We start from the raw sequence: 10,915 nt of genomic DNA, 5'->3' as shown, positions 1-10,915 counted from the left end.
CGGCACATTGGTGTTAATACTAAACAAAAGCTTAATTTAAACTATGTTGAAATAAAATGCAATAATTCGACCATTTTTATTTTTTCCAGTTTGCAGTTTTTAAACTCCACAGTTTGCACGCTTTATAACCATCATGAACATTAAAAAATCACACAATATGCTTTCATAGAGAGAGTTCATTTTGACAGACCAAGACCAAAGAAGACCAATTGCAATTTATTCTGCAAATATTGCAATGTCATGTGATGAAAGGCAATAATACAACATTAATTGTACACGTGTCAAACAGTGTCAAAATGTAAATGTCACAAGTACAAAGCAAAGTTTGACTTTGTAAGTTTAGCTACGGAAGTTAAACACAATTTTGGCAGGACTTTGTTTACGTCTGGAGCATAGACCAACATAACCAAGCTAAAGGTAAACTTCCACAATGGACAGGGGGTGGAGCTCGTGTGTGGATATAAGAGAGGGAGGTAACTGAGAGATGAAGCACATGCCATCCGCCCTCACAATACCTCCACCACGCACCCTCCCTCCCTCTCCTCTAGTCACCCACCCCTTTCTCCAGCTCTCCAGCAGTACACAAAAACTCATCTCTAATGCCACAGTGCTGCTCTCACTGTCAGACACGCTCGTCTTGTGGGGTGGAAGTAAATACTGTGTCTGTTTAATTCAGTTGAGTTGTCAGGGCTGCCTTATTATGTGGCGCACCAGGTAGCAGCTGCCAAAGGCTTCTAATCCTCTGGTGTGGAAAGGATCAGGGAGAAGGTGGCGTGTACTCTCGGCGAGAGCACAGGACACGTTGGACAGGTACCTGACTCTGGGATCGTAATCTCCATCTGTAATGAGGCGTGGGGCCGATGGCAAGTATTCGAAAACTCAGCTTTGGGTGGCAGCGGCAAAAGTGATGGAATACAGATTTGGACGTGTTCACGCAGAAGGACAGATCTGGCTTCATGGCAACTTGAATGCGCCTCTCTCAGAGAGAGCGTGATGGGATTTTGGCTTCTGTAGAGACTTGCAGTCAGCGACTTACAGCAACACAGCTTTTCCTCGCATTTATGAATCATTACAGAGGAATCTGTTGGATAAACATCTTTTTGAAGCTGTTTTCGAAGTGATTACTTCTTTCGGAGTTGTGTATATAAAGGATGTAAGACAAGAACCTGCAGAGTAAACATTTAACAAACTGCCCATGAACAGCTGCTTTTGTAAACAGGTGAACAAGCGCTTCCAAATTCTTCAAACATATATATACATATGTGTATTTCAATTTTTTTTAATGATGAGTAATAGTTTGCAGGTGTTTTGAGTGACGGATGGTTGGCATATCCTTTAATTACTCATTTTGGTGTGGAAGTGTAATGTTGGCTGGGAGAGCAGCTAATGGGTTTCTATTCGCAGCGCTCATTATTTGAGGCTGGTTACTCATCACAGTACAGATTGTGAGGACATTCTTCCATATCTCCCACCCCCACCCAATTTATGCAAATGAAAAAGTCAAATATGACAACTCATAACTAAAAAACAAATGTGATATTGTCCTTACATATTGACAGTTCACGAGTTGCACTCGTTATTTAAGGCTGTTTACAGCACAGATTGTGAGGACATTTTCTTCCTTTTTCCCATTTTGGCAAAAAGTCTCCAAAATGTAATAGCCTGAATATGTCTTAAAGCAGAGCGAGGATGGTCAGAAATGTTTTACACCCTCTGCATCCCTGGATTTTTAGAGGATCCTGTAACTGAGGAATGCAGTGCGTATCCTGGACGAGCTCCCAATTTGTCATAAACACGGCGCAGGATTCATCCATATTACATAAAGAGAGAAATTAAAAGACGATTGTAAAGAGAAAGGGTTGGAATATTGATCGATGCCATTTTTACCCAGAGGTCAGCTGAACAGACACGCTGTGGAGTCTGGATAAGCCGGGCAGACGGTAAGCGCACATCCTGTTCAGCTTAACTCCAGCTTAAGAACTGAGGTTTTCTCAAATAATGCACAAGCATCTTCAATGCATTGAAAATGACTAAATGTATTTTAGTCTGAAGTGTGTGCAACAATTTGATTAGTTCAACTGGTTCTTTTTTTTTTTAAAAACAATGTATGAGTGGATAGCACAGAATACCATTCCACTTTATATTGGGCATCTTAAACTAACTACTATGTGTACTTACATCAAAAAATAAGAACATGTTATTTTATAGTCATAGATGTACTTATTATAGTAATAACTAGATATTGGCCCTGAATTATTCCTTAAACCTAACCTTAACCAATGTAGGTACCTTATATTACCAGTACTTTCTTTGGTAACTACACTGTAAGTACAAATACTGTAAAATAAAGTGCAACCGCAAAACACTTTTGCTGCTATTGAGGTAGGATACGGGTAAGGTGAGAGATGGCTTTGTGGTATGGGTAGGTTTAAGTGTGGGTTAAGGGGTAAGGGAAGGATCAACAGCGTAATTATAGATGTAATTACAGATGTAATTGCCTGCAGGAATTTTAAAAGAAACCTTATATAAAGTAGGACGCACAATACATATGGATTTGGATGGAGCGCATTGGGAAGGAATTGAACACGGGGCTCTCAAAATGTTTTTCAAATGTTGTAATTTTTGAAGTTTGGATATTTAACTTGTCCAAGCATGGTGCGCATGATGCGAGACACTGAAAAAAAAAATGACTCAGACTAACCATTTAAACATAATACAATAGCGAAATATATCATTGTGATGGTAATCACTTATGTCCAATGTTATAAAGACAAACAGTATATTGATTTATATATTGCATTTTTTGTAATGCATTTTCAGTAACATTTTACAATAAGGTCTCATTTGTTAACATTAGTTAATGCATCAACTAACATAAACTAAATGAGCAATATATTTTAACCTTTGTTAATATTAGTTCACCATGCATTAAATACATAAACAACTTTTGATCTTAAAAATGTATAAGTAAACGTTGAGATTAACATTAACTAAGATTAATTAATGCTGTAGAAGTATTTATTAATAAATCATCTTAACTAATGTAGTTAACTAATGTTAACAATGCTTTATTCATGTGACACAATGACGCCTTTGAAGTATCTCAATTATTTTATGTCTGAATATGTGCATATGTTGGCAGGAGCCGCTTACAGACAGGGCTTCTTATACCATCAGGAGATGCTAAATGAATCTGCATAGTTTCTGCTAAAGTGGTGCAGAACATCGCAGGACCCTCATGTACTGTATTTACATTTATTTCAGACACAGCTGTAGCATGCCTCTTCAAATCAGGAGAGTGAGGTTTACCTGCACAGCTCTCACTAGCTAGCATTCAGTACACTCACCCCCCTAAACACACTTCCATGGGGGTCATGGCACCATTGTAACCCCTCCGGTCCTACCAGTCCCGCTCTGAGCGGGACTCAAACCAACGTCTCCAGCATGGGAGGCAGGCCCGCAGTCTCTAGTATACCTCTTGAGATCAGGGAAGTGAGGTTTACCTGCACAGTTTTCACCAGCTGGCATCCGTTACACTCACCCCGTTAAACCACAGTCTCATCAGGGTCATGGCACCAATATAACCCCTCCTTTCCTACTCAAACCGCTCTGAGTGGGACTCAAACGTCTCCAGCATTGGAGGCATCTTGAGATCAGAGGAGTAAGGTTTAACCTCACAGCTCTCACTAGCTGTCATCCGTTACACTCACCCCCCCTAAACACACTTCCATGGGGGTCATGGCACCATTGTAACCCTTCCGGTCCTACCAGTCCCGCTCTGAGCAGGACTCAAACCAATGTCTCCAGCATGGGAGGCAGGCGTGCTAACAAGGATGCTAACGACTGCAGTCTCTAGTGTACCTCTTGAGATTAAGTAAGTGAGGTTTACCTGCACAGCTCTCCCTAGCTGGACTCCGTTACACACAACCCCCTAAACCGCAGTCTCGTCAGGGTCATGGCGCCAATATAACCCCTCCTTTCCTACTCAGCTCCCATTTCCTATCCTTAGTGTAGTTTAAAAGCATTAAAACACATAAGCATTCACACCATAACCGCAATGTGGTTGAAAGTGATTTGAAACACCTCCAGAAGGGGTTGAAGTAGACAAATTTGAAATCTGCCTGCGCAGCATTGAGCAGCTAGTTCCCTTTTTAAAGAGCTTGAGGAAAGAGGTGATTTTTACAGTCTACCAGCTACTGATAATTGGCTGTAAATTACTGTAAATTACATCACTGGTTGCCAATCGCTGCTCGCATCAAATTCAAGGCACTGGTTCTCGCCTACAAAGCAACCCCTGGTTCTGCGCCAATATACCTAAACTCACTTGTTCAGACTTACATACCCTCCAGAAGCTTGCGTTCTGCGAGTGAGCGACGCCTCGTGATCCCAAAGAGGCATGAAATCACTCTCACGGATATTTTCCTGGACCGTTCCCACCTGGTGGAATGAACTGCCGATCTCAATTCGTGCTGCTGAGTCTGTAGCCATTTTTAAAAAACATCTTAAGACACATCTTTTCCAATTACACCTGACCAATAAAGAATAGCACTTAACTATCCATTTAAATTTAGTTTGTTTGTCCAAAAAATAATAATAAATAATATTTTTTTGTGTACTGTGATTAATTAACTGAGACTTCTTACAGCTCTTAGAGGTTGTCGACCTTGTTTGTTTCGTTGCTTCTATTGCGCTCCCCTTTTTTGTAAGTCGCTTTGGATAAAAGGGTCTGCTAAATAATTAAATGTAAATGTAAACTTTTGATGGGCTTTTTCCATTGTAACCATATAGTGACAGATAGTTAAACATATATATTTCGTCTTTAAGGTTTAACATTTTATTCTACACATTTTCAGGCAACTCCCGCTGTTTCATCCTCTCGGAAATCAACAACTCTCCAACACGGTGCAATGTTGTGGAATGTAAACATCAAAATGTGTTTTCGTGTGCATGTTACGCAGTTTTTCGTGTGCATATGATGCACACTTTATGGCGTGTATGACACGTTCTTTGGTGGGATGGGGGTGGAGGGTTTGAGCCTATAATACGGCATTAAGTGCGTATTATATACACGCCAAAAACTGCATACCATATGCACGCCTAAACTCATTTTGGCGTATACATTCCATGACATTGCACACTCGTATTACATTTTTACGTGATTGGGCTCCAGCCCTCTGGTGCTGTTCATTTCACATTCCAGTTTTTTGTGGAGCAAGACACCTAACCCCAGCTACTCTCGACGAGCTGGATGGTGCCTTACATGGCTGACATCGCCGTCGGTGTATGAATGGGTGATATGGTATGGCATATGGTATGGTGTATGAATGGGTGATATGGTATGGCATATGGTATGGTGTATGAATGGGTGATATGGTATGGCATATGGTACGGTGTATGAATAGGTGTGAGGCAAAATGTAAAGCGCTTTGGATGGCCATAGGGTCTGTTGAAAGCGCTATATAAATGCAGTCCATTTACCATTTAACCGTATCCATACCCCTAAACCTAACCCTATACATAACTTGTCCCTAAAATCTGAGGTAGAATAAAACTGCTGTAGAAGCACCTAGCCTTGGTTCTAAGCCTAAACTTGACATAAACTGTAAACTTGCCCCTCAAGTCTGATTGGTTGATTGGAATGTTGTTCCAGGTTCAACAAAGTTGTACATGTAGTACTTGATCATGTGTGCAATGATGCCAAAATTACTCTCTAAAATTGGTTCGGCCCCAATTTATATTAGGTGGCCTTGAGTACTATGTACTTACATCAAAAAATAAGTACAATGTACTTACTGTGTTTAAATTGTATTTTTAAAACACCTTTGTTGATGTTGAGGTGGGATACGGGTAGAGTTAGGCACAGGTGTGGTGATATGGGTCAGTTTAAGGGTAGGGTTAGGTGTAAGGGAAGTGCCAACTGTGTAATTACAAATGTAACTACAGAAATTAATTACAGACGTAATTACATGCAGGTATTTTTTTAAATGTAAGTACAATGTAAAAACATGTATGTACACAATAAGTGCATTGTATCAAATTATTAATTACAATGTTAGTACATAATAGTTAAGGCCACCTAATATAAAGTGGGACCATTGGTTCTGTTTTATAGAATGTAATTGTCTCCAAACTAACCGAACTGTGTATGAATAGAACCGTCTGGCGTTGGAATTGTTAATGTAAACTTAGTTTGCAGAGATTGTGTTAGTGAACCATGTAATTGTGTGTGGGCTCCTGTGGTTTGAATTCAGGACCAATTACATTAATCGTTCCCAGAATAGCCCAACGGAGTCATTCAGGACCTGACTTCAGGACAGTATCATATCCATCACTACCATCATCAAACTCTAGATTAAATAACATCTGCCCAGAGATATTTATGATATTTATGCCAAAGGAAGCACAGTTTCACCGGAACTTGTGCAGTATTCTGCATGGATGTCCCTTCAGGACACAAACTTCAAACTCAGATTCCATGCCTTTTGTGTGTAGCAGTGTGCTTTTACACGCAATGCCGATGCATCACTCTACTAACTTCTGTTCAATGGAAAATGGCCATTTGTACAATCAATGAGAGTGAATTGAATGTCTGCAGGATCAATGAGAGCCAGCATTAATCCTGAATCAAAGTGATGGTGTTTTGATATAGAGCACATTTCAAATGGACAACCTGACAGCAGCACAAGCTAATAGATAAATGGCTATTTATTTCTAATCGAATATCATCTGTTTGTTATGTTTAAATTGTATATATAAAAATATGACATTTTATTATTTAAATTTAAATAAATGTTATTTAATTTACATTTTACATCACATTTAAAATGAAATGAAATGATTGATCAATATTCATTGATATTCTTTTATATTAAACCCAAATCATTTATAGTATCACCCACTTACATGCAGGGAAGGCTGCTTTTAATCAGTTGATTGATGTTGACAGGGTGTGTTAACGTCCGCTGAGGGTTTTTAGAATCTCCACATCTTCAGGATGTTTAAAAGCCTCTTAAGCTCCCCTTGGGAGCTTCTGAGATTCATTGTGTTAAAGAGCGCAGTACGAAACATCTTATTCATGCATGTCTCATGAAAGTTTCATGCATTTGCAATTCATAAACACAAAGCTCTTATGTTACACTCCCATCCCTAACTGCAAAAATAAGCAATGTCCTGAAATCGAGCCATTCATAATAGGGCTGATAAACATCAGGGTGGTTATGTTTAATTTAAGGCATTTGTTAATTTTCCATGAGTTTTGTTCTGTAGTGAACGAGGCTACCAAACACATGCCCAGAGCTGTGAGGTAACCTAAAACAGTTCTGCCCATCTTCTGTAACAGAAGAAGACAAGACAAGAGCGGCAGAGCGATTGATTTTGTCCTGCTTTTAGCACCTCAACTTCCTCTGACTCTGCAGATAAAGAGAAACGTCCACCCTTTGGACAGTCATCTGAGTTGGATCTCACTGCACGATCACCTTGCATTGCTTGAGATGGAGAGCTTTATCAGTCAGAATAGCAGATTTCTCAAACAATACACTATAAAACATGAGAGCTTTGGGCTGGTAGTAGGATTTCAAAGTGAGGTGTGTCATTTTTGGGACAGCAGCATCACCAAATGTAATTGCAAAATAAAATAAAAATTCCATTGGTCAAACAGACAGTCCTGCCCCAAACTCACACTATTGATTGTCAGTGTTCTGGTGTCACACTGGTTCAGATCAATGTTTTGCAGCACCACAGAGCAAAAGTCTTTACACTTTTCAGGGGGATCAACCTGTGAGCTGTATAGTTGTCTCTTTTAATTGTTCTCTAAACTGGTATTTTAAAGTTCCATTGAAATCAAAACCAGAGTTTTGTGGCTTTAAGTCCATGTGTATTCAGTTTGAAGTCATCTACTAGCCACTTCAGCTCTGCACCCCCTATTGGACCCACTCGTGGGTCCAAAATTGCATCATCATATTTTTAAAAAAAAATCTATAACTCGCGCACCACAAAACTAGACATATATGGTATCATTTGAAAGATTAGAACCTCAGCTTTCATAATAACTTCTGCATTTATATTACATAGAAATATATATATATATATATATATATATATATATATATATATATATATATATATATATATATATATATATATATATATATATATATATATATATATACAGGTCCTTCTCAAAAAATTAGCATATTGTGATAAAGTTCATTATTTTCCATAATGTAATGATAAAAATTAAACTTTCATATATTTTAAATTCATTTCACACCAACTGAAATATTTCAGGTCTTTATTGTTTTAATACTGATGATTTTGGCATAAAGCTCATGAAAACCTAAAAAATCTAAAAAAATTAGCATATCATGAAAAGATTCTCTAAACGAGCTATTAACCGAATCATCTGAATCAACTAATTAACTCTAAACACCTGCAAAAGATTCCTGAGGCTTTTAAAAACTCCCAGCCTGGTTCATTACTCAAAACCACAATCCTGGGTAAGACTGCCGACCCGAACCTGTCCAGAAGGCCATCATTGGTAGAAACATCCAGAGCTACAGGTGCCGCATTCCCCAGGTCAAGCCACTTTTGAACCAGAAACAGCGGCAGAAGCGCCTGACCTGGGCTACAGAGAAGCAGCACTGGACTGTTGCTCAGTGGTCCAAAGTACTTTTTTCGGATGAAAGCAAATTTTGCATGTCATTCGGAAATCAAGGTGCCAGAGTCTGGAGGAAGACTGGGGAGAAGGAAATGCCAAAATGCCTGAAGTCCAGTGTCAAGTACCCACAGTCAGTGATGGTCTGGGGTGCCATGTCAGCTGCTGGTGTTGGTCCACTGTGTTTTATCAAGGGCAGGTCAATGCAGCTAGCTATCAGGAGATTTTGGAGCACTTCATGCTTCCATCTGCTGAAAAGCTTTATGGAGATGAAGATTTCGTTTTTCAGCCCGACCTGGCACCTGCTCACAGTGCCAAAACCACTGGTAAATGGTTTACTGACCATGGTATTACATTGGCCTGCCAACTCTCCTGACCTGAACCCCATAGAGAATCTGTGGGATATTGTGAAGAGGAAGTTGAGAGACGCAAGACCCAACACTCTGGATGAGCTTAAGGCCGCTATCGAAGCATCCTGGGCCTCCAGAACACCTCAGCAGTGCCACAGGCTGATCGCCTCCATGCCACGCCGCACTGAAGCAGTCATTTCTGCAAAAGGATTCCCGACCAAGTATTGAGTGCATAACTGAACATAATAATTTGAAGGTTGACTTTTTTTTGTATTTAAAACACTTTTATTTTATTGGTCGGATGAAATATGCTAATTATTTGAGATTTGAGATTTTGAGATTGAATTTGGGGTTTTCATGAGCTGTATGCCAAAATCATCAGTATTAAAACAATAAAAGACCTGAAAAATTTCAGTTGGTGTGCAATGAATCTAAAATATATGAAAGTTAAATTTTTATGATTACATTATGGAAAATAATGAACTTTATCACAATATGCTAATTTTTTGAGAAGGACCTGTATATATATATATATATATATATATATATATATATATATATATATATATATATATATATATATATATATCCCAATGAATTGATTTGACAGTACTAATAAACTGATCAGAAACATTGATGACTAATGCTGCACTACATTTCTGTCCAATATAATCCTCAAATGAGACAATATACTTGTGGCGACATTTCTGCAAAATTATATTATGTTCCTTCTTGCACTTTTCGCAACTCTTTCAAAGTGAAATGTCCACACTTTTATTAAACTAGTTGTCTTGCGTATCACAGCAGTTCGGCAATAAAATGTCCAGAGAGTGGTGCTAAAGGTTAATGTTCTATCATGCTTAAAAATAATGTACCACCTACTAAACCCTATACTGTAAACCTAACCGAGAGTGTTAATAAAAATAAACATGAGGTAAAAACGCATTGCTTAAGCAACCATGTCATTTTAGCTTGCGTCTACAAGTCTCTATGCTCTTCATTAGTCATGTTTCAAGGGACTCATATTGCCCTGCTCCACATTGCAAGTGCAGTGCTGTACCGGGTGAGCTACTAAGCAAGTTTACTATGAAGTTTTGGTTATACAATAACCTGTCTCTGTTATCATCATTTGTATGAAAAGGTATAACAGTTGTTTGTGTAGCGACATGGGGATGTTCATCCAATGGACTGTCTAAAAAGAAACATTGCAGGAATGGGGTCTTGGTTCTATGCATCAAATGTCTAGAATCAGCCATTGATTCCCAGACCTTAAACTTGCAGTTTTAAGAAACATTCTATATTGGAGATCAATCAGCCTAATGGTAATTCCTGTCCAACTTCAAACCATTTTTCCCTGCAGTGAGGCACTTATCCTAAGGTTGCTCCAGGGAGACTTTGTTTAAAAATAGTGTACTTATAAGTTACTTTAGAAAGCATCTTTGAGCGCTGTGGTTTATAGTAATGCTGAGGATCATGCCCTCTGCTTGTGGGTGAAGCAGTAAATTTACTTCACATCTCTGCTGTTCAACTGGGAGGTATTAGCATTAATACCTCCATGAGCTGATTCAACTTGTTTTGTTTTGATAAAACTTGCTTTAGAATATTTCTTAAACAAATGCAGCGTGGTGTTACAGAGTATCCCAACTAGATGGACCGTCTTTCTGTTTTGATCTTGAAGTTTCTCATATATTAAAATTAGGATGTAAATCATGAACAGTTTAAAAAAAAAAAATCATCAGTTTATTTTCTAGCTTAAAAGTAGGTAAACCATAATCTGTAGTGTCATTGTTAGTAAAAAAAAAAAAAAAAAAAAAAAAAAATATATATATATATATATATATATATATATATATATATATATATATATATATATATATATATATATATATATATATATGATAAAACCCATTTA

The 10,915-nt window shown here is 38.3% G+C and overlaps 1 protein-coding gene across 2 annotated transcripts in view; it reads left to right on the top strand.

The window, feature by feature from the left end:
* Positions 1-602: 602 nt before the first annotated feature.
* Positions 603-10,915, top strand: part of nrtn (neurturin) — a 33,877-nt gene continuing 23,564 nt past the window's right edge. Inside the window, exons 1-2 of one of the 2 annotated variants that reach the window (XM_067431755.1) lie at positions 603-1,219; positions 1,892-1,940. The gene's annotated coding sequence lies outside the window, so the exon portion shown is untranslated. Of the gene's footprint in view, positions 1,220-1,596; positions 1,941-10,915 lie in introns of those variants that run through there. The other variant, XM_067431754.1, reaches the window with a different exon arrangement.

The sequence above is a fragment of the Pseudorasbora parva genome, chromosome 22, assembly GCF_024679245.1.
Source record: "Pseudorasbora parva isolate DD20220531a chromosome 22, ASM2467924v1, whole genome shotgun sequence".
NCBI lineage: Eukaryota > Metazoa > Chordata > Actinopteri > Cypriniformes > Gobionidae > Pseudorasbora > Pseudorasbora parva.
Note: the sequence above shows the minus strand (reverse complement) of the source record. Positions and strands in the feature narration are given on the sequence as shown.